This window comes from Mus caroli, unplaced genomic scaffold (assembly GCF_978045245.1).
Source record: "Mus caroli unplaced genomic scaffold, Mus_caroli_1 scaffold_4, whole genome shotgun sequence".
In the NCBI taxonomy this organism is placed as follows: Eukaryota; Metazoa; Chordata; class Mammalia; order Rodentia; family Muridae; genus Mus; species Mus caroli.
In genome coordinates this window covers 6,015,816-6,038,298 of record NW_028227259.1, presented here as the reverse complement: position 1 = coordinate 6,038,298, position 22,483 = coordinate 6,015,816, and the positions used below count along the sequence as shown (strand labels likewise).

General features: G+C 42.9%; 1 pseudogene across 1 annotated transcript in view; it reads left to right on the top strand.

The window, feature by feature from the left end:
* Positions 1-22,483, top strand: part of LOC147004892 (protein DBF4 homolog A-like) — a 203,279-nt pseudogene that overhangs the window by 12,315 nt on the left and 168,481 nt on the right. The window contains exon 2 of the transcript XR_015046885.1: positions 18,862-18,938. The product of XR_015046885.1 is annotated as a protein DBF4 homolog A-like (transcript). The remainder of the gene's footprint in view (positions 1-18,861; positions 18,939-22,483) is intronic.

The following is a 22,483-nucleotide window of genomic DNA, read 5'->3' as shown; positions in this document are numbered from 1 at the left end:
AAGTGTCCATCTGCTTAGAGTAGCAAAGAATGAACTATCACCAAACAAATTTCACGTTTTCCTTTGAAAAACGACTCAAGATTTCCGTAGAAATCCTTTCTTTAACTCAGAATGTCATATGCATGGAGTTGTCATAAGTCTGCACTGAGTAGAAGCTAGGAGTACAGAGCATAATTTAATTCAGCTTTGTATGAAAACACTAAACACACAGAGACCCGGGTCACCCATATGAAAGGCAGCAGACGACATCTCAGACCCTGAGTATGTGCACTTTGGTTGACACTTGGGATCTGTGCAGAGAGAGAAAATGGCTCCAGTCCAGCTCTGGGCTCAGCAGCTCCACTGTCCTGCCCTCACGAGTGATTCTAGTTGATGTGACCTTCTGTTTCTGACACTGTGGTGCTTAAGTGCAGTCAGCCTTTGACAGGAGGTTGTTTCGGTTACAGGTTGAGTTCATGCTAGAAGCCATGAATGGTCAAACTAGGAGTTTCATTCCTGTTTGTCTTCAGGAGTGAGGCCATGATGCTGAGAAGCCATGAGGATTCCAGCCCTGGGCTCTTTCAGAGCTAATGGATCTCTGTCTGTGGCTCTGACTTCATGTCAGTGAGCATGCTCTAGAAGCTCCTCTGCAAGGCACGCATCTTTCCTTCACCCAGAGACCACTTATTCCATTTATTTACAGTTCTTGGTAGATTTGCCAAGCTACAGAATTTGGTCCTTTCAGCTGTATAGGTCTGTAGCTGGCTACATGCTTTTCTCGCCGTGATTTGTGTACATGTGCACACATGAGCATGATGAGGTAGGAGTTGATCTGTAGAGTTTTCTTGTGTGTATAGTGTCTCTTAGTGTTTCCTACTTCAAGAGAGAATTGAGACTCAGTATATTTAAAAAATGTTTTCCACATCTCCAAGGAAAGTCTTTAATGCTAAGGATTAAGCAACCAGCTTGAGTGCAATAGTGACTTGCTAAGGTGAATAATAGAAGCGCAAATAAAATTATTTTCTAGAGTTTATATATCCATATACAACTGAATAATTTCATTATTTTGCTATCCCTTAAATTTTTGATATATGTACTTGTTGTATCTATTAATGTATTTATTCACTTAGGTTTTTGTATTTGTTTGTTTTGAGACAAGGTCTCACATGTATTCCAGGCTGTCCTGGATACATATAGCTCAGGCTCACATCATACCTGTGTCTCTCTCTTGCCTCCCATATGCTGAGATTTGAGCCATGTACTACCATGCCTGACTTTATTAATATGTTTAGATTCAGATATTATAAAAGGTAGAATATCTGAAAAGACTATACACCAGATATGTGTAATGTAGTATATTTAAAATAAGTTTTTAAATGATATTTATGTTTTACTTCAAACATATATGGTAGACAGTTTCTTCATTTTCTCTCTAACTTAGTGGAAAGAAATACCCATTAAGCAGCTTGGAGATCCCAGCTGGTATTATGTAGGAACCTGTGAATTAAATCAATAAGCCCATGCTTTTAAGGCATGTTTTTCATAGGTATTCATGGATTTTTAAGATATTTTATGATATTCCTATGTCACTATCACACACATACATATATGCACATATACCTATGTCTGCTTCTCATTGTTTTCCTCCATTACTGTGGTATCTGGGGAGTTGAGATGACTATTGTGTGCATCCCACCATCCTTCATCCCACTACTTACATGATGAGTTTGTAGTGGTCCTGTCTTTAGAGCTCTGTTATCTTGTGTCACAGGGTCACTTTTGGTCACTGTTTGAAAGTTACAGATAAAAACCACTCTGGGAACATGGTTCCCACTGTAGATCATGATAGACCACTGCAGTGATTTTTCTCATCCAGTGACGTTTTGTTTTTTTAAATTTTTTCTTGAATTATCTCTTGACTATGTTCATTGTTCATGGGAAACTTTTGGACAGTTGGGATATGTAGTAAAGTATGAAACTGGTTCTTTTAAAGGTTATTTTATGTGTGCGTATGAGTGTGTGTGTGTATGTTTGTGAATATATGCGCGAAAATACCTCTAGAGTTATGTAGCTGTATTTTCTAGCCTTAGAAGAGTGACCAAGGCTAACCCAGTGGGAATTTGTTTCCTAAAGAACGTCTAGTAGAATTGGTACATGCCAGTCATTCACTCTAAGGTTTTGTTCAGAGACATTCCTGAGTTTTCTTTTATAAACACCAGCGCTGGCTCCTCAGTGTAAATGAGCTTAATTCTCAGACACCTCTATTATCTGTAAACAAGATGAAATCAAGTAAGCAACAAAAAAAGACAGAATAGAGTGGGCAAAATACATCCCGATGTGAAGAACTCAGCATTCTCAATTCTGCTCTTTGGAGTTGGTCCATTCCTGCTGCTGTCTCTAGGACGGACTGTAAGTTAGGTGGCAGGTACAGCTCTTGTTTACAAGTTTGCTTTTGGAATTGGCTTTAGGGCTCAGTGACTAATTATCCACTTTAGAGTGCCGCAGCTTGATGGCTCACGGATATTTCTTCCTCTTATTTCCCCTGCTTTTACTTGGCATTTACTACTAGCATCCCTCCCTACAGCGAATCTTCTTACTGCAAACTCCACCTTTTAAGGTTTTCTGACGTCACTGTGGTTATAGCTATTTCCGATTCTTTTATGTGAGAAGAAGGTGGAAGGTAGGAAGTTTTGCTGATTCGGTTCTAAATCCCGTGGAAAACCTACTGTGGGCTTAGATGAGCTCTTCCCTCGCCTCTCCCAGGTCTTTCCTGCACTGAGGAGGAGCATCAGTTTCCCAGTGCTGAGTCACCTGAGGGATCTTTGCCCACTGATTTTCTTGGGGCTCCTCACACTCAGATTCAATTACAGCCCAGTGTAACTATAGATTGTGTTGTGCCCAGACTCCTAAGTATCTTAACCGACTCCATTGACCTTCAGGATTATGCAAGCAAGCATTTTTTTTTTTTTGTTCATGCCTGAAATTAAAGGTCTAGTAATGGGCAGTTAATGGCGGGGATGCTTGGGAGACTGACTTATCAGAAGGTAGCTGAAGCATAAATAGGTAATGAGGCTGCCTGGCTTCCTGAATGGAGATGAGAAAATGGGACCTGGTGCCAGCACAGGTCAGCACGGTCTCTGCCTCCTGCTGACTGGAACAGGGGCCACTGGAGAAAAAGGACCTCAGGATCTAGAAAGTCACAGAGTCCAGGGTTGTCAACAGATGCAGGGAATGTTGCTTAAGATGTCGTCTTATGGGCTGGAGAGATGGCTCAACCGTTAAAGGCTAGGCTCACAACCAAAAATATAAGAAGTCATCTTATTCAACATCTAAATAACATATCCTTTGCCATTGGGTAGAAAACCCCCACATAGATTATGTTTATATCAACTGTGGAAAAAAAATAAAACAAAACGACCCTCTAAATAGAGCCAACAAGAACTAAAGTTTGAGATGGAAGGCAAGGAAGAGGAAATAAAAGTCAAAATTTTGGGGTTCAGTGATTTTGAGAAACATTTCTACAAGGAACTCGGTTTACTGTCCACCACCAAGTGGACACTAAATAGTATCCGTCTTGGTTCTTTGTTTAGTTTAGTTTTGTTTTGTTTTTTTAAATAAAATGGCAATGATTGGAATCTCCATGTTATTTATCTGCATTCCTCATATGTGGCCTGGTTTCTACTTCCCTTTTTCTTCTCTTCCTTAAATAAAAACTTGAAAACTTGTGTTGTTTTTGATTGAACTTAGTGAAGTTTAGGCAGAGAGCTTTCAGAACATACACGTTACTTTTGAGGAATACTAGAGAGTGTTGAGTGAGTTGGTACACGCCTGTCGTCTCAGCACGGGGCCTGAAGCAAGGACGTTCCTGGGAATTTGATGTCTCCCTGGACCACAAAGCCAGCACAAAGTCAGTTAAAGCTAGAACGTGAAAGTCTGTCTTAAGAAAACAGAAAGTCATATTTAGGAAATCAGTAAGTAGATGTGGATCATCAGTGTCAGTAATAACTTTTGTTATTATTGCTTGTAAATAGTAAAGAAAAGGAATGTGAAATTCTGTATATTGAATACCTATTACCACAGAGGTCTGCACACACACGTCTTAGTGTTCTTTTGATAAACAGTGCATTTCTTAGAATGGTGATTTTCACTCTGTCCTCCCTTAGACTCATTTGGGGTCACTGTCAAAGATGTCACCTTAGGGTTGTTCACTGTAGAGCAAACAAATCAGAGTTGCAGAGTCCACAGCACAGGCTCCAGTGCATTTATCGAAGTTTTCTCAGGGAGAATTCAGCATGTGGCCAGCGTTGAGATGTTCCTTCATTCCTGTAGTTTACGCCTGACCTTCCCAAACCCATTCCTCAGACTGTCTGGCTGTGTTCCAGCATTTCTCATCATTTCCTGTGCTGACTGGACCCAGGTTTTGAACCTCTGTTGGTCTTTTAGACGGTGTGTGTGTGCCGCTTTCTCAGTCTGAGGAGCACCAAGTCACTGCAGGCTACATTGCAGACAGAGAGCTGCTCTGTAGCTTACACTGTTAGGGCACATTTGCATATTTTGTAACCATTTGGTGGCTTTTGACTGTGAGACTTGGGAGAGGGTGCAAGGACTGCATCTCACTCATCTTCTTACCCCCAGGGTCAAAACTCTAAAGGATGAATGGACCCACTGCCTTGTAACAAGTCCACACAGTGTGCATCATTGCTTTCTGCTCTCTAAAAGAGGTCAGAGGCTCTAAAAGACTTGTTCCAGTTTATTCACTTGTAGATGAAAGAACCATCATTTCATCCTGGATTAGCTCTTTTAAGTCATCTTTAAAAAACGTTTTTATTGATTCTTTGTGAATTTCACATCATGCATTCATCTCTAGTCCCTCCATATTTGCCCTCCACCCTTGCAATCTCCCCTCCAAAAGAAAACAAAAAGTAAAAAAAATTAAAATAAAAAAAAAAAACGTAAAAAAACAACCTCTCTGTGGAAGCCACAGTGTGTCCCAGTGTGTCCCAGTGTGTCACACAGTATACCTTTTTGCCCAGACAGCTTTACTTGCAAATATTCATTGCAGTCTTTGGTCTGGTCCAAGGCCGCTGGCTTCTGCTATACTATCAATATTGGATCCCTACTTGGAAATCCTGTTGTTGCTGGATGATAGAGTTCCTGCAGGTTTGGCTCTGCTGGACAGGCTCCTGCATATGCTCTGGGGGCTCATAGATAGGGTAAATGTTGGGGTGGGCCAACTCAACGTCCTGGATCTGGGCCTGGGTTGTAGGTGAGTTGGTCAGCTCTGCTTTGCCCAAGCCACTGGGGCCTGCTTGCCAGACAGAAACCAGAGATGTATTTATCAGAGAGTCATCAATACAGAAACGTATCACATATATCATGTATGTTGTGTTAGCTCACTCTCCTTGCTAATGGCTTGTGTACAGTTCTTCACAAGGTTGTCTGAGATCTTAACTGCCTGGCTACTCTTACTCACGTGGCCACACAAATGCTACTGCAAAGAATAGCAACCTTGGTGGATTGGGGTTTCAGTCTCAGGCCTCTGACAAAAGTTTACTTGAGGCAGTGGGGTAATGGGTAGGACGAAAGAGAGGCTACTTCTTATGATGTCCAAATAGGGCTAATATGTACAAGTGTTACTTGGGATTGGCTGTTTGTCTTTTATTAAACTGAAGATACTAGACTTCTAGGAATCCATCAACTGAGAGAGTATTCAAGAAACAAGAATAGCTAAAGATTCTGCCGCATACTTACAATCTTTTTAATAATGTTAATTACTTTTACAATTACGTTGCATAACACCACTTGGTTGGTAAGCTTCCTGGTCCATTACTAGTCATTAACTTATGCTCAGGTTGAAATCACTTAAGAACCTTCACTTTTGTCAATGTTTGACTTTACCATGAATGCTTTACTGCCGGCTTACTTTTTAAAATAACGTTGCTAATAAGGCAATCTTGAAAAATTGAATTTTAACCTCTGGCATATATAGGTTGGTTGGCTCTGGTTTGCTGACTTTAGATGATGTCAAAAGAAAAGGACAGGATGCCAAGAAGCTGAATTTATAGGGAACGTGGTGTTATATTAACTTCGTATTTAAATTTCAGATGTTTCTGTGAATAATAAACAGGTCCCAATCTGGAAATCATATCAAGTTCCTTGGGTCCTACAATTCTATGATTCATTTTTGAAATTAGAAATTAAAATTAACCTTATGTAATTATACCGATTTATTAAGGGTTTTTACCATCTAGATCGTTTGAAAAATATTATTACATTTTCCTTCTGCAGCCTTTGTTTCACAACTCCTATAGATTGTTAGCCATATTTTTCATACCTATGTCAACTATTCAGTGAAAAATGGATATTTATTTATATATTAAATTGTAAGCCTGAGTTTCTAAACCTTTAATTAGACTGGTCTTAGAGCACACTTCATGTGTCAGATGAGGTCATACTGAGTTCTAAAACAGAGTTCTAAAACAGAAGTCCAAAACTTGTTCTTCACATTCAATTTTCTTTCTGTAGCCTCTAAAACTGCAGCTCAGAGATCATTCTCATGTCTCTAAGGATGTTTCTGTCACAATTATCACTTACCAGAAATCATGAAAACCTGCATGTATCTCTGAACCACAGAATGACAGCAAGGCCTTCAGGTAAGGTGGAGAGGCCTTCTGGGAGCTGGGTGCCAGGCCGGCCACCAACTGGTGTACTTGGAAGTGACTTTTGCCCATATGAGCCTCATTCTTCCTGTTTGTAAGATAAAAGGCTCCTGTGAGTCCAGTTCTAGGAATCTTTTCTGTACTATTCTGTAACGCTAAAGTGTTTTGACAGCTTTGAAAATAAGAAATGAAGAGCTGAGGTGGTAGAACTTTTGCCTTGGCTGTGCAAAGCTCTGTTTCAATGCCTCTACCCCTTAAGATCAAATTTTGTTTTTGCATAATAAGCATAAGTCCATTTTAGTAAAATTTTTTTTGTGAAAGAAATATCCCTTAGATATAGTTGTCATCTTCTTGTCCTTGTCTTCCTCTTCCTCCTTCTTTTAGGTGCGTGTGGGGTGTGTGTGTGCTGGGGACTGAGCCCATAACCTTGCTCATGGGAAGAATGCATTTCTCTGCTGAGCCACACACACGAAGGACTTCTGCTATTCCTAACTTTTCATCTTTAACGTAAAATTAATAAGTTGGTAGTCTACATGAGCTAGTTGTCTCCCCTCACACACTTTGTTTTCCTTCAACTTGTAAGGTTAAAGCTGAGGATGATCCTGCGTCATTAAAGCTGTGGGGAATAAGCTGGACTCTTTTTTTTTTATTAGATGTTTTCTTTATTTATATTTCAAATGCTATCCGGAAAGTTCCCTATACCCTCCGCCCACCTGGCTCCACTACCCACCCACTCCCGCTTCTTGGCCCTGGCGTTCCCCTGTACTGGGGCATATAAAGTTTGCAATACCAAGGGGCCTCTCCTCCCAATAAGGGCCGACTAGGCCATCCTCTGCTACATATGCAGCTAGAGACATGAGCTCTATGGGGTACTGGTTAGTTCATATTGTTGTTCCACCTATAGGGTTGCAGACCCCTTCAGCTCCTTGGGTGCTTTCTCTAGCTTCTCCATTGGGGGCCCTGTGTTCCATCCTATAGATGACTGTGAGTATCTACTTCTGTGTTTGCCAGGCACTGGCATAGCCTCATATGAGACATAAGCTGGATTCTTAATGCTAGAGGACTCCACAGTGCAATTCTACTTAATGTATTACTTCTGCAGTGTAACCCAAGGAAGTACCTGCCTTTCCTGTTTGGATTACTTATCTACTAGACATATGAAGTCAGCTCCCAAATGCTAGAACACCACATAGAATGCAAAGATACTACACTTGCATTTATCTTACAGCCTGTGTGGTATTGTGGTTGGATGAGGTTTGACTGTGTCTCTCGAAGGTCCATGAGCTGCAATTATGGTCCCAACACTGGCTTGGCTGGAGCAGTGGATCCTATGAAATAGACATTGGACCTGGGGAGAGCTACTTAGGTCATAAGCATGGTGTGGCCAACTTATGTAGGCCTCCTCTGATTGAGTTAGTTCTCATGAGAGTGGTTCGTTTCTGAGACAGGGTCTCACCATGTAGCCCTGGATGCTCTAGAATTTGCTGTGTATACTGAAAGAGGAAAATTACTGACCACCAGAACTTCTCACCCCAGAGTACATTCTGAACTCTCACACCAGAGTCAGACCCCCTCTCAAATGAAAACTGTTCCGGGGACATTTCTGAGATAAGGGTTTCCTGGAACGAACCCAGTCCAACCCCTCCCAACTAAGGACTGTGCCAGGGACATTTTTGAGATAAGGGTGTGAGTAAAAACCTCAGTTCCAATGAATCAAGTACATGGCCAAAGTGTGGGACGCGTTGCGAAAAGCACTTTGGAAAAACCCTTGGCTGAATCTCTTAGTGACGTAAAACCTGTATTTTCCCTGCCCTGCTCCCCCCTTGCCTCCTTCCTATAAAAGCTTGTGAAAAGTTTGGGCTAGTTGCCGAATCTCCTCTGCACCTTGCAGGCTGCATGAGGTTCGACCCCAGATATCTGGTATATGTGCTTTTTGTTTGCTTTCTTGTCATTGCTGTATTAAATCTTACTCTCTATACATCTTAAGTACCGGTCTCAGTGTCTTCTTGGGTGCGCGGCTGACCCGAGGCTTGAGTAAGTGCCTCCCTTTGGGAGTTTTGGAGTCTTTCATTTGGTGCGTTGGCCGGGAATCAGCGCGTCTACCCAGAAGTCCTGGACCCACTCAGAAGTAAGATTTACTGTTCTGCTTTGGTCTGGTGTCTGTGTTCTGTTAATTTCTGAAAGGCCAGGAAGGCCATTCTGTATGAGCGATCGCTGTTCTGGTTTTGCGTGACGCTCTGTGCTCAGTAAGAGCACCAGAGATCGCACTCCGGGAGGGAATGCGAAGTGGGTAAGAGTAGACGTGCTCAGGTGCCCACCGTCCGATCTGCCCCTGGGAGACGTCCCAGGTGAGATAGGGGAGGACCAAGGACGCTTGGTGGACCCCTGTGGAGACCAGGAAGGTCTCAATCTGTAGGCCTTGGAGAGGCCATCTGATTCTGTAAGTTGCCTGTGGTGTCTCAGTCTTGTGTCTGCTCTTGTTGTGTTTGCTATTATTCTAGAAATGGGACAATCTGCTGGGTGTGTAGGTGTGGAACTGCTGCATTTGTGTATTCTGAGATTGTGGGTTTATTCTGGCAGTGGCTGTGAGAGGACGACTGTCTATGGCCTCACAGTCTGCACCCCAAAAAGATGTTCCAAGGGAGACCCTGGAAGGAGTGCCCAGGGTACAGAACAGTCAAAAAGACCTGGCTGTTGCCTGGCAGAGTGAAGGAGAGAGAGAGTGTTCTCTCTGCCAGAGCGGGAGTGGATGTGTTATCCCACCCCTATCAGGAAAAGGAGTCAATGTGGAATCCGACCCCGTCAGAAAATAGTGTTTGGCTGGTTGTATAAGTCCAGATGTGGACGGGTGTGCTTGTTTGTAGTTTTTGTCACGTGACAGACTTGTGTGTGTGTGTGTGTGTGTGTGTTAACCCTTTGTCGACTGTAGACTTGGACTGACGTCAGGACAGAATTTGTCAGCAATGGTTTTAAAAGGAAAAAAAACCACCAGGCCGGTCCTCCCCAGGCTGCTCAAAAGAGCTCTGAGATTGCAGAGCTGGGCTAAGAATTTCCGGCTTTGGTGGCGCAGTTAGGGCTTTAATAGCAACAGTGGCGCTGAGGTTCTGAGTTCTGCAGGCACAGCAGCAGCAGCGGCTGTCTGTGCCCCGTGAGCGAGTTGCCCTAGAGTGGCCATAAAGCCTGCCACAGCTGGGGAGGGGCCGACTGCGGCCGCCGTCCCTCCTTTGGTTCCCCCCCCAGAGTCTACCCGCACTCCCTTGTGCCTGCCTGGCTGCGTGCTCCCTCCCCAAAGACAGTGCAGAGAGCACCAGGTGTCTATCAGGTAGTTAAATAGTTAAATTGCTGCCTCTGCCTGCCAGCGTTTGTTTGCCACTCCCAGGAGTTTACGCCGCATTCCAGCGCGCGGCGGAGACTCGGGCGCTGGGCTCTTCACATCAAAGGATCTGTTTTCAGCCTTTGCCTGCCTCCTGGGTGGGAGAAAGGCTCATTCTCCTGTCCCCTGTATCCTGTCTCTTGTAAACAGAAAAAATTGTGTTCATTTTGAGATATCAGTGGTCTGGTGCAGCCAGATGATGTGAGAGCTGCACTCCCTTCTCTGCCCCGTGTGTTTTCTCTTCTCAGGCATCGCCCTGAGCTGCTAGCAGTGAATCTGTTCTAAGCTCCGGTGAGGGAGACCACTCACTTGGGGCTTCTTCTGTCCAAGGTAAGGAACACCTACGAGTCTAACTGCCAGGCTCTGATGAAGGATAGAGGTCTGCAAAGAAGAACTGAGAGCAAAGCTTCAGCAGACTCAAAAGAAATAGGTTAACAGTAAAAAGAGGTAAACTATGAAAAAAGTTAAGTGACAGAATATAGATGTAATAATTAAGTAACATTCAAAGTAAGCAAAGACAAGAAAGAGATATATATAGATAGAAAGAGAGACATTATATGAGATCTCCATTGTAGTTAAGAAATAGGAGCAAAGAGAGATAAATGACAAAGACTAGAACCTAGCAAAGTGACACTTGCTAATAATACTAGCACTTAGAAATGATCTGTAAAAAATGCTGGTCACAAAAGTCAGGGAAGCTAGAAAACTTAGTACCCGGCAACAAAAGAAAGCTTTTGGCTAAAGATCAAAGTGTTTATTGTTAAAAAGAAAAAGAGCACTGAGTGAGAGACTGCCCTAACAAAAAAAAGAGGAGCCCCCCCTCATGACCAAACCCTTCACCTATTTGTGGCTGAAAGTAAAGAAAAAGCAGAAGGGGTGCTAACACAGAAGCTGAGTCCTTAAAAGAGACTGGTGGTCTACCTGTTAAAAGCAGCTAAAAAGAGACTGTGTTTCATATTCCTCCACTGACCAGTGCAAAGCAAGTTTAAAAGGTTCCTGGACACTGCAGGCCTTTGCAGACTGTGGATTCCAGGTTTTGCTGAATTAAAACGATAAACAGCCCTTCATATAAGAAATAAAGAACAACCTTGGATGGCCTTAGATGCTATTGAGACTGCCCTAATGTTGTCCCTAACTTTGGGACTCCTAGATGTGACTGAGAACAAAAGTATTGCCAAAGAGGTTCTTACTCAGAAATTGGGACCCTAAAAGACCGGTGGCATACTTGTGAAATTTAGACCTGGTGACTGTAAGATGACCTGCTTGTCTGCACATAGTGGCTTCTGGTCAAGGACGCAGATAAACTGACTCTGAGACAAAACTTGGCACATGCCCTAAAAGTGTGGTTCAGCCCCCTGACCGATGGCTGACTAATGCTCTGGAAAACATGAACTCTTGGCACTAACCCAAGCCCTGCGGTTGGCTAAAGGCAGAGACATCAAAGACAAAGAAAAAATTCTGACCCTCCTAGAAGCTCCTGAATGAACTGGGTGAGTTGGGGTACCGGGTATCAGCCAAGAAAGCTCAGTTATGTCGTACCGAGGTGCCGAGACGACGAAAAGCGGTGGCTCACCGAGGCCAGAAAAAATACTGTGATGCTGATCCCAACCCCCACCACCCCGCGCCAAGTACGTGAGTTTCTGGGGACGGCGGGCTTTTGCAGAAAGAAAAAGTCCCATTCACCTGGATTGAAAAACACCAAAAAGCCTTTGACAGCATAAAGGCAGCCTTGTTTGCAGCCCCCGCCCTGGCTTTGCCAAATTTGACTAAGCCTTTTACCCTATATGTTGATGAGCTGCAATGGCCCTGCTTGTTAAAAGACCCTGACAAGCTTACTCTGGGTCAGCATGTGACTATACCCACTACCAGAATTTGTTGCTGAATGATTGAGTAACTTTTGCTCCACCTCCATCCTCAATCCTGCCACCTCCCGTTGGCGGATGACTCCACTCCTGTACATCAATGTGCTGATAAAATTGGAACAAGGAGAGATCTGACTGATCAGCCTTGGCCAGGTGTGCCTGCCTGGTACACAGATGGCAGCAGCTTTGTCACAGGAGCAGCAGTAGTAGATGGAAGGCAGCTCATATCCATGGGACCATCTACCAACAGAGGGGGCTACTTACCTCGGCAGGTAAAGATCAAATCAGCCTTGGCCTGAAAGTTTAAACTGGTACACGGATGGCAGTAGCCACATGGTTAAAGGTAAGCGGAAGGCGGGGACAGCAGTGCAGCGGTGGACAAAAAAGCAGGTGATCTAGGCCAGCAGCCTCCCTAAAGAGACTTCAGCCCAGAAAGCTGAATTTGTGGTTTTGAAGAAAAGTCTACACTGACAGCAGGTATGCTTTTGCCACTGTATGGAACAATATACAGACAAAGAGAGCTGTTGACATCTACAGAAAAAGACCTAAGATGCTGTGAACAAAAGAAATCAGATGGCAGATCTAACCGCCAAACAGGCATCCCAAAGAGCAATGATCCTGGCAGTCTGAAGACTATCAAGTTATAGACAAATTAAGACTGGTAAAAGAAACCCTGTATAAAATGGTAAAAACTGAAAGAAAGAAAACTAGTCCTCCCTTGAAAAGACAGACCTGACATCAACTGAGAAATAAACTTTACTGAGAAAAAACGTTCTCAAAATGGATAAATGAGACTGCTCACATAGTCATCAAGAAGATTATTGAAGAAAATTTTTCCAAGGTTCAGAGTGCCAAAAGCAATAGTGTCAGATAATAGCCCTGCTTTGTTGCCCAGGTAAGTCAGGGTGTGGCCAAGCATTTAGAGGTCAAATAAAAATTACATTGTGTGTATAGACCTCAGAGCTCAGGACAGATAAAGAAATTAGTTTAAAACTCTATGACAGACCTTGACAAAATTAATCGTGGAGACTGGCACAGACTTGGTGTTCCTTCCCTATGCCCTATTCAAACGTATTCAGTTTTACTCTGTTTAAGATCCTTTATGAGTCTCCTATGGCCATTACTGTTTCAAATGATGTGTTTAAACCTATGTTATAATAATGCTCTGTATGCTAAGTTAAAAGGCTTGCAGGTGGTCTGGTCACAACTGGGAAAAATCGGACTGAGTACGCGGACGACATTGCTCCAGGGATCCCAACAGCTGAGACAGTGAACGAGCTGGGTATCCCAAGGACATCTCACCAGTTCCAGCCAGAGATCTGATCTACGTGCACCTACATCATGCCCAGACCCTCAAGCCTCGCTAAAAGGGCCCCTGCCTAGTTCTGTTTACTAATGCTTCTTATTCTGTTTTTGTTCCCATGTTAAAATAGAGTAAATGCAGTATTCTCCGCATAAAAATATAGACTTCTGAAATTCTAAGATTAGAATTACTCACTAGAAGGAGTGGGGAATGAAAGAGGAAAATTACTGACCACCAGAACTTCTCACCCCAGAGTACATTCTGAACTCTCACACCAGAGTCAGACCCCCTCTCAAATGAAAACTGTTCCGGGGACATTTCTGAGATAAGGGTTTCCTGGAACGAACCCAGTCCAACCCCTCCCAACTAAGGACTGTGCCAGGGACATTTTTGAGATAAGGGTGTGAGTAAAAACCTCAGTTCCAATGAATCAAGTACATGGCCAAAGTGTGGGACGCGTTGCGAAAAGCACTTTGGAAAAACCCTTGGCTGAATCTCTTAGTGACGTAAAACCTGTATTTTCCCTGCCCTGCTCCCCCCCTTGCCTCCTTCCTATAAAAGCTTGTGAAAAGTTTGGGCTAGTTGCCGAATCTCCTCTGCACCTTGCAGGCTGCATGAGGTTCGACCCCAGATATCTGGTATATGTGCTTTTTGTTTGCTTTCTTGTCGTTGCTGTATTAAATCTTACTCTCTATACATCTTAAGTACCGGTCTCAGTGTCTTCTTGGGTGCGCGGCTGACCCGAGGCTTGAGTAAGTGCCTCCCTTTGGGAGTTTTGGAGTCTTTCAATACCAAGCTAACATCAAACTCCGAGGTCCTCCTGTTTTCGTGTCCTCGTCCCAAGTGTTGGGATTAAAGACACACTGTGACTGACCCACAAAAGTGGTGTTTTGTACAATGAGACCATTGCAGGTTCTTTGCCTGATTCATTATCACATGTTGTAGCCAGAGGTCCTTCGTGAGGCAGGTGTCTGGCCATCTGGCCATTTGGACTTGTCACCTATCAGAACTGTGAGCAACATAAACCTGTGATTGTATCTGTTACTCAGTGATGAGTATTTTGTTATAGCAACATAAAATGGAGTAATAATTCCCGAAGGCCTCTGTGTAGAATTTGATACTTGTGACCAAACAAGTGTCAACCCTGCTGCTGTGGATGCCTTGATTTGTAACCCAGCAATGGAGGAAAATATCATACAATATTGGTTCACTGAGTGTTTTGAATTTGTTTTAGCAGTGGTAGGGACCCTGTATCAATTCCCTGTTATGGTTATGACACCTTGCTCAAAACATAGTGTCTTAAAAAATTAAAAAAAAAAAAAAGTCCAGTCCTGTAGTTCTGGAAAGCATTGGCTGTCCTTCAGGAGGCTTTTCTCTTCAAACCTTTTTAAGTGTTTTCAGAGGTCATTGGATAATGTGATGTCTTCTCCTTCTGCCACGTGGGTGCTGAGGATTTACACAGGTCTCCAGCTTGGCAGCAAGTATCCCAACCACTGAGCTGTTACTATGGCTCGGTCTTTCAGGGGCCTGGAGGGACATTGGCTCCTTGAAGTCTCTGAAGGCTGCCCATGTGCCTGATCATGCCACCAATCTCACATTGCCCTGCTCTCTACTCAAATCAGCGCATTTTCTCCATTGTCTTCTTGCTCCCTCTTATAAAAGCTGATGTTATCAGACAGAAGCCCCCCTTGTGACCCAGGATAGTCTCCCCATAAGTTCTCAGCTTAATAGTTGCTTTTTATGACCCTTCTTTAAGGCCATGTATTCCCAGTCCTAGGGCAAGAGTGTGGACCTTGTGTAGGGCTGTTATTCTGCCTTCCTGTCATTGCTGTACCTCACTGACTTACTACCACAGAAAGGTCTTCTGAGACCACCCCGAGACCAGCATCTGTTTTATTAATTCTTTTTTTCCCACCTCACACCAGTCAGAATGACTGAGATCAAAAACTCAGGTGAGAGCAGAAGCTGGTGAGGATGTGGAGAGAGAGGAACACTCCTCCATTGCTGGTGGGATTGCATGCTGGTACAACCACTCTGGAAATCAGTGCGGTGGTTCCTCAGAAAATTGGACATAGTATTACCAGAGGACCCAGGTATACAGAAAAATTTGTTGACTCTTAAGAGAGTGGTTATATTTTCTAAACTTATTTATTTTTAATCTAAGTGACAAGTCACTGTCTGTTTCTGTGTAGTAGGCAGGTAGAGCAGAAACTTGGTCAGTCTAACTCCTCCTAGCATGTGGAGTACTGTCAGAGAAGTTTGTTCAGCTCACCTTTTTGATTATGGCTTTTGAAAAATCACCTTGCCGGGTGGTGAAGGCACACACCTTTAATCTCAGCACTTGGGAGGCAGGGGCAGGTGTATTTCTGAGTTCGAGGCCAGCCTGGTCTACAAAGTGAGTTCCTGGACAGCCAGGGCTACACAGAGAAACCCTGTCTTGGAAAAAAACAAAAAAAAAAAATAAGAAGAAAAATCACCCTATGTATGTTATAATTGTATTAAGTAATACACACTTAAAAATGCTTAAACCTTAGTTAAAATAAGATTTCCTTTTATTTCCTTTGAATTTAAGTTTTCCCTTGACTGAGGCCTGTAGAAACAATAAACAAAAACATACAAAAACACATATTAAAAAGGAACTTCAGGAAGAAAATTTATAAAAATCAGACTGAATTACCCTGTGAAAACTGAATAGTACTACAGGGTATTATGTTAAGTGAGGTAAGCCATGCAGAAAGACAAGTACTTATTATCGTTTCTCACTTATGATAGCTTAAAATGTTAGTCTAGAAGAAGAGGAAGAGGGGGAGGGAAGGAGGGAGGAGGAGAAGGAGGAGGAGAGAAAGGAGGGAAAGAAAGAAGAGGAGGAGGAGGGAGAGAGAGAAGAGTAGGGGGAGGAAGAAGAGGAGGAGGGAGAGGAGGAGAAGGAGGGGGAGGAAGAAGAGGAGGAAGTGGGAAGGGGAGGAGGAGGAAGTGGGAAGGGGAGGAGGAGAGAGAGTCATAATAGTAATTATTAAAGCCAGGAAAAAAGGAGTGAAAAGGAGCTATCAGGGGGTTGTATAACAGGTACCGCACACATACAGTGGAGTAATGAGCTCTTCTGTACTGTAGGATGATGGGAGTTCACAGTAAGCTCTTAGATATTTTATGAAAAATTATAGGAGAAGAGCTCAGAGGCTCCAAATATTAAGAACTGGTAAGGAAATAGAAATTATCATCACCCTGATATAATTTTATAAAAATGTTTTGAAATATTACACTGTACCTTGGACAGATAAGCAATTATCACATGCTAATTATCAAGGAAAAAAGAATTAGAATGAACAAAAACAGTAACTACATTACTGAAATTAATGGTAGTGGTACCGGACTCTGAGCTATCAAACCAACGTAGCCTGTTCACCACAGATTTATGATGTTAATATTGACAATTCAGAGGAGATGGAGATAAAAGCTGTTACAGTCACATAAGGGCCTGGAAGAGGACAAGAGGGAAAGTTTCATTTCAATTGAGACATCAGTTCTGGTAAGTAGGCCTTTCCTGATGTAGTTCCCAAAACAGGATCTTAGTGCTTCAGGAAGCCCAAGGAGCTTTGAGGCAGAAATAAACTGTCTATTGACCTGGCATTTAGATCGAGCAGGCCTAATGGGAAGACTGCATCTAGAAAGCAGGTAATTTGTAGTCACATCATGGTTTACTTGGGCATCCAGGTGATTAATAAGACAGCCTGTTAGTGAGAAATACTAACAGAATACTCCAGAAATACTGAGTCAGCGCCTAGTGCTGGACAGCACCAATTCCTTGATTTCATTGTGCTCTGCAGTGAGGAGAGAGATGGAAGACTATGGGAGAGGAGTGTTGTGGACTGAACCGGGCCTTCCAAAAATTCATGTACTGGAGCTGTTACCTCGTGTGGCTATACATGAAGACAGGGTTTTTAAAAGAGGAGATTCAGGTTAAATGAGGTCATCCAGCTGGGGTCCCTAATCCAAGAGGACTCCTGTCCTCAGGGCAAAGAGGAGTGACTCTGAGAGTTCACACAGGAAGACTGCATGAGGACATGGTGAGGCCACACAGACGACTTGGGAGAAACTGAACCTGTCAGCCTCTGTCCAGGGACACCCATCCTCCAGAACTGTGGATAAGGGACTCTGTTATTTAAGTCACCCCACCTGTGGGCTTCTGTTAGGGCCTCTGTGGCAGTTTCTAGGCTGAGTCCTGAGATTCAGATAAGGTTGTTTTCTGGAAACTGCCTAGGGCAAGGGTCTGGTACAGAAAAGCTCTCAGGAGAAGTCGTGAGTAAAAGATACAGGCAATGTTGTTCTTTTGAAATAGAGAATAGATGAAAGAAGTCCATGTGGACAGGGTGCAGGGAAGAGCACTGTGCTTGCTTGGGGTGGGCAGGAGCTGTTGCTGTGGTAGAAAAGCAAGGCTCTTTGATAGAACAGGGAGTTGTAAGGAGTGACTCCAAGGACACTGGTAAGTGAAGGAAAGCAGGGCTTGGTGGTACCTGGAGTTGGCTGTGAGGAGTTGGAAGAGTTGTGCTTGACTGACTGACGAGGCTGAAGGAATCTGAACCCTTGCTTTTCCTGGTCAGAGGAGAACTGAGGGCTTAGAAACCGGTGTACAGGAGTCTCCCACCCACGTTCTTTCAGATGCTGTTCAGTCTTGTTGCCCCAGAAAGCTCTTTTATTGCTAGTTAGGCCTCTTTTTTCACCACGTCCTGAATGTAGTGAGCGTGAAGTCCAGGGCTGGTTGCAGCCCCACTGATGCCCTGTTCTTGGATTGGCAACACTATCAGCCTCATTTGCTACATCAGGCTGCTGAAGTGGTTTCAGCTCTAACACAGTGTTCATTGTTTCTCTTCATGATAGCATTTATATATGTTTATTTTATTAAGCACATATGAAAAAACAGACCCGACAGCACACAAACATACAAACAGAAGAATAACCACTATAAAAATCTAGTAGTCCATAGTCTACTGCTTAGAGCTAGTGACTATTGGCACTGGGAGTGCAAGGAAAAAGCTGTTATGGTTCCTGTAGTTTATGGCCATGATCATCCAATATGCAAATATGAATATGATCAATAGGTATGTTTAGAGCCCCTGCTTGTTGTCAGAATTCGTAGGATGACACAATAAACAGTGATTATTTTTGTCAAAGAAACATTTTGGGGGGGTGATATTCTCAGGATGTACAAAATCTTAAAGTTTGCTCTTAGAAAGAGGTGGCAACGTCTTTGAAATTAGGTCTCACCACTTAGAACTGGAATGTTATTTTAAAAGTATACCTTAGAAGTTTGATGGAGGATTTTTTTTTAAATTTTAGTTTAACTGTCTTCCTTTAAGTATATTTACTGTATTACTTCACTCTTGAATGAAGCTTAATTTTGAAAGAGCTGCTCATAGACCAGAGAACAGGGCAGTAAAGTTGGATATGCAGTGTTTCCTGAAGAAAGACAAAGCAGAAAAGCAGGCTGATGGTAATTAGCTTTGAGCTGGTGAGCACTCGGCTCCCAGGAAGGCCCACCGCTTTGCTCTAATATGCCGCCCTTTATCCTCCTCTCTGAACTGTTGTCTCATTTCTGATGCCAGGAGCCTTTCAGAAGCATCCTAGGTATGCTCACATCTGGTCACCACAGCTGCCTAGTAAATCTGCTTTACCTTTCTGATGTTGCAGCTGACGCACGTGGACAAGGCAAGCTTCCGGGTGGACGCCTTTGGAACCTCTTTCATTCTCGATGTCCTGCTGAACCAGTAAGTGCCTACTGCTGAGTTGTCTTCACATCAGATATGCTACCTAGGGACGTCAAGGTGTCCATGCTGCTGATAGTAGGAAATGAATGCACATTAGAAGTTGAACCATGTTACCAGCTCACTTTCAGAAATGTGGAATGGAAGGCAAGGGTTCTTCCAGCACCTGCATCATGAGAACATGTCCGACCTGAGTTTCCGATGGATGATAGATTAGGAAATACACTTAAGGCAGTAAAAGCCCCTTTCTCTGTGTGTGTGTGTGCTTGTATGTGGACATATCCATGTACATACGGGTTCATTCGTGTATAGGTGGGTCTGGAGCTCAGAGGACAATTGGTGGAATTCGGTTCTTACTGTTTGGGTCCTAGCCATTGAAATCAGACCCTCAGGCTTGGTAGCAGGCACCGTGGCCTGCTGAACTGCTGAGCCATCTTAACTGTTTCATTCTTGTGGTTTTTGAGAGAAAGGGTCGGGGAAAGAGAGAGGGACTTTTTACTCATGTGCATTCTGTCCAACTTGCTTATGGTCTTTGAAAAATTCTTCATGTAAAACCACATATGACCATATTTACCAGAACAAAAATAAGAAGCTTATAATGCTGAGAGAAAAGTAGATTTTAAAAAAGATATGGTATGAAGATATTAGAAAATGTTTTTCCTTTTGGCCTGGTATCTATACTAAATGTAGGTGGTACATGGCTATTTCCTTTTTAAATTTTTCTTTACTCTTGAATTTATACATATGTATAATGAAATACTGTATAATCTTAACCATAATTACTCAGTTTTTATACCCCTACTTCTCTATTTCTCATATTACCTCAGCACATTCTTTTCCCGACTTTGTGCCCCCTTAAATTACAAACTGAATCTAGTTAGTACCGTTCATATATGCATGGACATGGGACTGTTCACTGGAGCACAAGCATCCTACCAGTGGCCACATCTCAGAAATGATTGTCCAACTCTCAGCAACATACTACCACTGACTACTCAGTAATCCCTGACAATACCTATGCTGGTGTTTTGGCTGGCTTGATCTTACGAGGACGTACGCAGGTGACTCCAGCTGCCGTTGGTTCATGGGTGCACATGTGTATCATAGTCACTTGCTATGGTGAAGAGACACCATGACCAAAGTAACTCTTATAAAAGAAAGCATTAAACTGAGGGCTCGCTTAGAGCTTTAGAGGTTCTCCCATTATTACCATCATGGCAAGGAACACGCTCATTGCAAGCATACTTGATGCTGGAGAAGTAGCTAAGTGTTCTACATCCTGGTCGGCAGGCAGCAGGCAGAGAGAGATGCTGGGTCTGTTGTGAGCTTTTTGAAACCTTCAAGCCCACCTCCAGTGACACACTCCATAAGCCCACCTCCAACAAGGCCACACCTCATAATTCTTTTAATCTTTCTCATAGTACCATTCTCTGGTGTCTGAGCATTCTAATATATGAGCCATTGGGGGAATTTCTTATTCAAACCACCACAGTCTACAAGACAGCATTCCATAGCGCTCTTCCCCATCCTCCAGCTCTTATGTCTTCTTCTACCTAGTTTTCTAAGATGTTCCTTTGTGTGTGTGTATGCGTGTGTGTGTGTGTGTGCATGTGTATGTATATGTGTGTGTGTGTGCATGTGTGTGTGTGTGTGAGGCATGATAATGTAGACATCCTGTTTGGGTTGAGCACTAAGTCTCATATTCTTGGTGCTTTGACAAGTTATGTATCTCTCCACTGACTGCTGACCAATGATAAAGAAATTTCTATGACCCAAGTTAAGAGCAGCCAGGGTCTATGGGTATAAACATATAAGCACAGATATTTAGAAAGCATTTTAACATCATGACCATTGATGTTAACAATATAACCGTAGAAGGTTTTACTCAGGGCTGGTCACTTCCTAGCCATGGGCTAAATAATTTTTACACGCTCAGAAAAGGAATTTCATTTCGTGGAGCAGGACTGAAGTCTGGTCACAGCGTTATGACTTACTCCACACCAGTTGCATTGTTATTGCACCATGGGGCACAACTTGCCTTCAGGTTGGAGTTGCAGCGTGCAGAGCAAGGGTAAAGCCATGATGTGTTTTCGCCCCCATCAGCCTAGGTAGCACCTTACAGCATGGCCCATGATGGACATCAGGAAATTTCTTGCTTATATTTTGATTACTTTCTCTGTCTGATAGCCAAAGTGTGTGTATGCATGTGTGTATGTGCGCTTGTGTGTATACACATGTGAGCATGTGTGTGTGTGTGCACACGTGTGCATATGTATATGCACGTGCACATACATATATTGTGTGCATGTGTGTTGTTTTCATCAATAGGGTCTTACAGTCCAGTAAATCCTCATAAGTAATGGGAACAAGAGCACAGCTAAATGACAATAGTCTCTGTTACTTTTCAGATTTCTGGGTTCTCCCTGACCAAATAACTTGTAGGGAGGCATCTCACGACTTATATTGCAACTTATACGTAATAACCCATGAAGTCTATCAGTGAGCCAATTGTCTATTAAATACCGGGTATTCCATTTTAACTCCTTTTTTAAAAGTTATGTTTTGGAACTAGCTTACTTATTAGCAGGTTCTGTAGGCTTTTTCACACAGCATTAATTTTGCATACCCTACTCCACACTGCTCTTCTCCCTGTGCCCTGCCCTCATCCCCATTTCATTCATCAACTTGCAGGATTATCCACTCACAAGACATTTTACATTTCACCTGTGTTCTTCTGTCCCTCCAATTATTTCCTTTTAGCTGGTTTGTGAGATAGGGGACGTCTATGTGGTTTAACTCCTTAGGGTGAGCCCTCCCTTCACTCCCCCTGTTTAATCCCTGGTCATCCAACTTCCCTATTTTAGTTTTACCTAAAGCGAATCTCCTGCTTTCCATCTTGCAAGCACCTCCCAAAGCTCTGTCTAGTTTCCCGGTTTATGCTTGTGCTGCAAGTTAAACACCCAGAAGAGAAGGTTTGAAGGCATGGTCTGCATGTGAGAGGACAGAGCATTTGTTTTCCTGGGCCTGAGCAGTTACCTTATTCAGTATACTTTTTTTTCTAATTCCATTCATTTAGGCAAATTTTATGATGTAATTTTTCTTTACAACTTAGCAACATTGTATTGTACATAGGTGCTGTATTTTTTTATCCGTCCATCTCTTGGTACATGTATAGGTTGATTTCATTCTCGAGCTATTGTAAATAGAATGACAGAGGAAATAATGTGAAAGTGGCTCTGTAGTTGAGTATAAAGTGTGTTAGTAGCTATTTTTTCTATTCTGTAAAAAACAGGTTTTTTTCTACCTCATTTTTAAGTAGAAGTTTTGTTTTATTTTATTTTATTTTTATTGATTTCATGGTTTCAGTTTATCTCACTGCTGAGGTTCTATTGGTTTAGAAAGAAGGAAAGTAGAAATTGAATTTGCTTTTTAAAAGCTTTGGGCTCTTCTCTCATGAAGGAATTCAAGGACTCTGGAACAAAGGAAAATTTTTTTCTTTTACTACAAGAAAATGTGTAGCTGCATATCAGTTGCAGAATAGATTTAAT